Genomic DNA, 7,063 nt, shown 5'->3' with positions numbered 1-7,063 from the left:
TTTTCTCCAAAAACCACTTCGCTTCAGCCAAAAAGAAACAAAATCAAAATACAGCTACTTTTTAGAAAGACCAAATTGTGTTTTTTTCCCGTCCCCTCCCCCCCTCGCTCCTCAGCCCCTCGCTGTGGCGGCAAACGTCCGAGGTCACCAGATTCCGCTGAGAGCGTCTACTTACGGAGGGCGACGCTTCCAGGATTTGGAAACCAAAGAGTCCGGAACAAACGTGTCGGAACGCAGCTTCAAATGACTTAAAAATGTGAACCATAAGCTCCGCCTGCTGCCACGCCCATCTGGTTATAGCTTTCAGGATTGGTGGGAAAATTCTTCTGTTCTGCCGTCTTTTCCAAAAGGTGTCGGAACACGCTCAGTTGTATGGAGCTAAAATTGGGCCAAAATTATTTAAAACCCAAATAAAACAACTGGAAAAAAGAAATTAGTGTTTGGCCAAAAAGTCCAAAACTTTTAAAACTTCAATTTCAAATCTTTTGTCACCCTCAACAGAAAAAAGAGTCGAAAGTGGAAAAAATGAGTTTTGATAAAGTTTTGACATTGAAATTTTAAGTTTTGAAACCTAAAAAACAACATTTGAAGCTGAAAATAATTAATTTTATTTTAAAATAGCCATAAAGGTTCATATATTTCATTAGGGTTTCAAATAATATTGGCCCTAATTTAGTTCCGTACAGTGGGAGGGTTTCAGTCTGTCAATCAAAGATGGCGTCTGCTAGCCGTGACGTTTTTTTGGGGGTCAAATTTGAACCCTTTCGTATCACAGCTGTAGCCGGAAATAAAAAAACAAGAGATGCCGTTTGAACTTCAAAAATTCTCCGTTTACGCGTTAATGTAGTTTAACTTTCAATCAGCTGATTTACGTTGATCGTGTAAACACTAAACTAGCTGATGAAGAATCTTTCAGAACCGTCTGAAATGACCTGAACTGGGCCAACAATCATTCAAAGATTGTCAACACTGGAGCCAGAGCTCCACAACGGTCCAGTTCTATTTACATCTCGTTCCACATCAGTCTTCTGTTTACCGCCATAACAACTCCACCTAGTGGTGATGTGCTGAACTGCACGATTCATTTCAAACGAGCTTCAATCCAGAAGGTTTTCTGTTTTTTAGTGAACTTCTCAGGATTTCGTTGGAGGACATTCCATCTTCTGCGTTAGGATAGTGTCCGATTCTAGCGGGCCGGACGCTGGACCACAGGAGCAGCACAGATGATGGAACCAGGAGAGTGAAGCGTTCAGCAAACGTGTCCTGATACGATCGACTTTGAGTTATTCTGATTTAACCAGCAGCTGATGTTTCAGCATCAAACACAGAATCATTTCAGGCTGACTGAGCGGCCTTTGGGGTCGCCATGGCAACGATGTAACAATCCACAAATGTAAATAACAACAGAGATGTGTGTCAGTGTTTGTGTGATTATTCTGTGTGGCATCACATGTNAATAAAGAGTGGAGTCCTGAAGTCAGCAGCTGCTGTCCTGAATCATTCATGCTCCTGCAGGAGGATCGAGTGAACATTCAAATGTCAGACGCACAAAGGAGCACATTCCTGACGGCGCTCCTCTTTACCGGCCGGGGGGCGGGGCTTCAGCCTCTTCTGCAGATGCATTCATGCCGTGTTCACATTAAATCCAGAACTCCACTTGATGTAACCTTCAAAGAAAACATTAAAGAACATTTTATGACATCATAGAAGCTTCAGTCGTGAAGGGGTTAATGTTCTCTCGTTTAAACCCGTTTCATGAAGTTCTGTATTTTCTCTGATCTGATCCGGTTTGTCAGAACAGAATGTGAATTGAGGGAGATCTTCATCCTGTAGCAGAAACCACCTGATGGTTTCACCTGAAGACCACATCAGCTGGATGTTTGACTCGTTTCCTGTCCGTCTCCCGGCGCCGCTGCTGATGTGAAGCTAATTTCCGCCTCAGCGGACGGTCTTATCTGCATCGTCCGTCAGAGTCGGGATGTGCAGCCTAATGTGCTCATGCACCATGACAACGGGAACGATGAAGGTTTAACCGAGCTAACGCAGGAGCTGACCTAGATCACTGCTGCTCCTTCATCCAGACCGGAGGCCGTCTCCATCCGAGTCTGAGTCGGATCCGCCGGTCTGGGTCGCAAACGGAACCGAAGCGAAGACGCTCTGAAGCTGAATGATCCGTGTCTCTGAAACTAAAGACGTGAAGGAAAAAGAATCAAAGTGAAGCTTCGGTCAGAGGAAAGGAACCTCAGAATGAGAGGAACCAAAGACGGCGGCGTGTTTGATCAGCAAACAGAACCTGATGGACTCGGGTTAAACATTAAGAGGAGAACTTCATGGTACAAATGTTTGGAGGTTATGGAACATTCTCTCCGATCTGATCCTCTCCAATCTGATCCTCTCCATCGATTCTGATCCTCTCTGATCCGATCCTCTCCATCCTCTCCGATCCTCTCTGATCTGATCCTCTCTGATCTGATCCTCTCCATCGTCTCTGATCCTCTCTGATCCGATCCTCTCCATCCTCTCCGATCTGATCCTCTCTGATCTGATCCTCTCCATCCTCTCTGATCCGATCCTCTCCATCCTCTCCGATCCTCTCTGATCTGATCCTCTCCATCCTCTCCGATCTGATCCTCTCTGATCTGATCCTCTCCATCGTCTCTGATCCGATCCTCTCCATCCTCTCCGATCTGATCCTCTCTGATCTGATCCTCTCCATCGTCTCTGATCCTCTCTGATCCGATCCTCTCCATCCTCTCCGATCCGATCCTCTCTGATCCGATCCTCTCCATCCTCTCTGATCCGATCCTCTCCAATCCTCTCCGATCCGATCCTCTCCGATCCGTTTCCAAAGTGTTCCAGTCGTCTTTTCATTATGAAGTCAATCAAAATCCTGTCATTTTCTAGGACGTAGTTTCTGCAGAGCGGCAGGACTTCATTAGAAATTTACTTCTGAGTTGTGGACATGCCCCACTTCCCATCATGCATCTGTTTACACTCTCTCCCTCTAGCTTACAGCCCCTCACACCCCCAACATTACAACAACGATGTGGTTTCTGTCCAGTTCTGATCCAGATTCCAGCTCGGATCAGGAAGACGTTCATGGATCTGTTAGTCTGCAGGTGGAAGCATCAGGAGGCTTGTGGCCCCGCCCATCACTTTTCTACAAAACAAATCTTTTTCAGACCACATTTGTCCGTCTGCTCCGATTTGAATAAAGACAAACTCAGAAACAGGATTTTAATGCAGATTTCTCACGTTTTCCATCACCAGAAAAAAGAAACAAACACGACAAAAACAAACCTTTGATGAGAGTCTTTAAAGATGATCTGTTCAGGGACGGATTCTGGTTTTATCTCCTGATTTCTGAGGAGAATTCATCTTTAGTCTGAATGAGTCCTGCAGCTTTACAGTTTCTACATTTGGGTGTAAATAATCTTTCAGTTTGTCGGATTAATGACGAGAAAATCAAGATCAAACTTTGACTTTAACATCCATCCTAGAGCTGAAATCTGGACCGATGTTATTTAAAACCCAAAGAAAATAAACTGAAAAAACTTGGTGTTTAGTAAAAAAAAGTAAAAACCCCAAAACTTTTTGCTATTCTAAAATAAACTTAATTATTTTCATCTTAAATGTTCGATTTTTCTGTTAAAAAACTCAATATTTTCATGTCAAAACGTTTCATCCAGTTTCAGATCGATGTCTCACTTTCAACTCTTTTTTCTGGTTTTGAGTCTGAAAATTTCTTTTTTAAAAACTTTTGGCCCCGTTTTGGGGCATTTGGGCGGGGCTGACAAAAGAATTAAACTGAAAAAAAACATTTTTGACATTGAAATTTCAAGTTTTGAAACCTAAAAAACAGAACATTTGAAGCTGAAAATAATAAAGTTTAGTTCGAACAGCAAAGAGTTTTGGATACTTGTGATTTTTTTTTTGGCCAAACACCAATATGTCTTTTTAAGGTTTTTATTTGGGTTTCAAACAATTTTGGCTCCAATTTAGCTCCATATCCGTCCGTCTGTTCGTTCAGCTTCTTGTAAGTTTGTAACCCAGAGTTCTGATTGGGTTCTGCTGCCGTCATTCTCTGGTGGAAGAACCAGAACGTGTCTGGTGATAATTTATGAGGACGTCAGCTGGACACGCGTCTTCACGCTCAGGTCTGAGCTCAAATATCCACATGCTTTATACAGTCGATCCTGGAGAAGAGAGGACGATGACCTGGACGGAAACCCGACCGGCAGCACCTGAGGAGAACCTAAAGAGAAGAGAGGTTCATCCAGAGGCTGTTTGATGAGGAACCAGGAAGCTCCTGAACAGAACCTTAGTCTCCCGTTTAGGTTTATATGTGACAGAATTTAGTTTAAATTCCAAAATAATCAGTGTGAGGAGAATCTCTCCTCTCAAAACTGGACAGAAACAAATTCCTGTTCCTCACTGAAGCTCCTGATCCAGATCTTCACTTCCTCCTGGAGAGACGTGAACAGAACCAGACGCACTACAATAAGCAAATGTTTCTGAGGATTGTTGAAAGGTTTCTGCAGGAACACGTTTGTATGGAGCTCCTGTGATTGGACCGCTGCACGGGTTATGAAACAGTTTGAAGAGCAGCCAGCCGGAGCTCAGACTGGTTCCTCACCGGGATGCTGGATCCTGACAGAAGACAGGACAGGATCTGCAGGATCTGAAGGATCTGAACGGTCCCTGCAGATCCACAGTGACCTGAGTCCACGTCTGATGGTTTCACAGAAAGAGATTTGATGGTTTCTTCAGTTTCTTAGATACATTTGAAGTGATCATTCCAAACAAATGTTGTTTCTTTGGTTTGAGTTGAAATCAGGACAAAAATGTTGTTTTTCTAATCAATAAAATAGTATTTTTATGAATAGAAAAGCTAATCGTCATAAGTGAGCGATGATTCTGACCTGATGAACCTCCAGCTGGAGTTTCTAAGGATTTGTTCAAAACAAACATGTCTGGATGAAACCAGCGGCTCATGTTGAGCTTTGTTGTTTCCTAAACCTTCCCGCGCCCTTGCTGTAGGCGGCGCTGCGGAACACTCCCGCCTGCCGCCGCAGCTCTCCGACATGTGGATCCCGCAGCGGGGCTCAGCTGGGCAGCAGCCCGGACAAAAGCTGCGGGTCACCGGGTTCACAGCCACGGAGCTGTCCTTAAGGATGGGTCGCGAGGCCCCGCCCCTCCCGCGAGGGCGTGTCCCAGAAAAAAACTAGATCCGCTTTCACCGAAAGTCAAGCGCAAATGATGAGCCGCTAAACCGGAAACCAAGGCAGTGGGCCTTCACAATAAAAGCACCGTTTCTTGGAATAGGAAAAGATTTCAATATTCAATTGGTGACATAATCGTTTTAATTCTTGTTTCCTTCATATATTTATACTTTTGTTGCACTGCTTCCCTATGCTCATAGCCTTCTTATGTGACGTTAGACATACTTAATAAGTGTGTTTTAAATACAAATGATATAATTAAAAAGGACAAAGACATAAAGAAACTTCTGGGTTGCAAATCTACAACCTCCTTCTCTCTGAGGAATCCGTTTGTAGTTCTAAAAAAACAATTATAAAACGTCAGCAAAACTTTGATATGTAAAAAACTACAAAGTAGAGGAATGTGTCAGAAGGCAGAACACCTGTGTGTCTTAATGGACCAGGTGGACACCGGACACAGATGTACTTTTTTAAACAATCTCTTATATCAATCGAGTTGCATTATTGTGGTTATTACAGAAAAAAGGGCATCAATAATAATATCTGAGAATTATTTGTACTGTATAGCCACATTTTCAAATATTGATAATACCTGTAGCTTTTGCGACAACTCACCTGAATCTCTATTTCATCTTTTTTATTACTGTGGATTTTATTTTGGGTTCTGGAAACAGTTAAAACAATTAATCACTAATAGACTAAACATTAGTTACATCATAAACGTCAAACAACTAAAAACTTACTTTAGTTTTGATGATTTAAATTGTTAGTCCTTTGAATTAACTGTTGTTTGCATATATGCAGAGTAAGAAAATATTCCCTCAAATTTATTGGAATTATTAAACTCTTGTTAATTTATTTTGTTGCTTCCTGTTAGCTAACTTGTAATTTCTGTCCTAAATGACCTCTGTTGTATTTTTCTGTGTAGAAATTGTAATTTGCATTGTTTATATTTTATGACTAATTTTCTGCATCTGTAGAATTACCTGCAGCCCAATGAGGCAAATGTCCTTTGTGATTTTGAGCTATATAAATATAATTTAATTGAATTTAGTTTTGGATCCGCTGGTTTGTGTGTTTTGTAAATCTGTTGATTTTTAATAAAGTTGGTTTAAAACAGACTTTTAATTTGAAAGGCGTGGGCGGAAGTGAGTCGCTGCACTCCGACTTTCCCTCGTTTGTTTGCTGAATTTGACGTGAAGTGAAGTCGCAGTAATTCTCAGCTGAGAAGTGTTTGCACAGATGACACACCTGACGCCGCTGACAGGTGAGTCCCGGAACACCTTCCGGTTTTACCGCCGCCGCCGCAGCTAGCCGACTCCTAGCTAACGGCTACAGGCGGGAGGAGAGCGCCGCTCGACGGGGACAGAGTAAAGTGCTGAGGACGGCGGACGGAGGGTCAGTTCTGGGACCGGGCCGGACCGCGGAAACTTTATCAAAGCGGTTCTGGTTCCGGTTCTGGAGCAGTCTCGGTTGTTTCTAGAGAACTGAGCTCTTGTTTTCAGCGCGCGGGGGGTGGGGGGCGTCGTCTCGGTCCCGTTTTTCCGCCATGAGCCCCTCCGCGCGCGCGTCCGTCATTAACTTCCTGCGCGCGCGGCTGCACCGGCCTCCGGGATCCCCCCCCCGCGCGGACGGTGCGGGATAAAGTCATCCGGAGAGGCCGTGGACCCCCCCCTCATGGTGGAGGGGGGTCTCTGATTGAAAAGTTTTTATTTTTTTCTGAGGAAAACTTTTATTTTATAAAGATGTCTAACGGTCTCGCGGGATCAAAAATGGCCACTTTTCAATCGTACCTCCAAACTAAACTAGAAAAATTGCATTTCCTGCGGAAATACGTTTGA

At 43.5% G+C, this 7,063-nt stretch overlaps 1 protein-coding gene and 1 long non-coding RNA gene across 4 annotated transcripts in view; one reads left to right on the top strand and one right to left on the bottom strand.

The window, feature by feature from the left end:
• Window positions 1-3,223: 3,223 nt before the first annotated feature.
• Window positions 3,224-5,463, bottom strand: LOC112157430. The gene is made up of 3 exons (XR_002921153.1): window positions 4,923-5,463; window positions 4,637-4,719; window positions 3,224-4,255 (listed from the first exon to the last, which is right to left on the bottom strand). It is a non-coding gene; the product is annotated as an uncharacterized LOC112157430 (long non-coding RNA).
• Window positions 5,464-6,364: 901 nt separating this feature from the next.
• LOC112157429 (CREB3 regulatory factor) overlaps window positions 6,365-7,063 on the top strand; it is a 15,007-nt gene continuing 14,308 nt past the window's right edge. For 2 of the 3 annotated variants that reach the window (XM_024290147.1, XM_024290145.1), the window contains exon 1: window positions 6,365-6,489. The gene's annotated coding sequence lies outside the window, so the exon portion shown is untranslated. Of the gene's footprint in view, window positions 6,490-6,529; window positions 6,621-7,063 lie in introns of those variants that run through there. The other variant, XM_036214291.1, reaches the window with a different exon arrangement.

This window comes from Oryzias melastigma, linkage group LG1 (assembly GCF_002922805.2).
Source record: "Oryzias melastigma strain HK-1 linkage group LG1, ASM292280v2, whole genome shotgun sequence".
In the NCBI taxonomy this organism is placed as follows: Eukaryota; Metazoa; Chordata; class Actinopteri; order Beloniformes; family Adrianichthyidae; genus Oryzias; species Oryzias melastigma.
The sequence above is the reverse complement of the archived record's forward strand: the minus strand, read 5'-3'. Positions and strand labels throughout refer to the sequence as shown.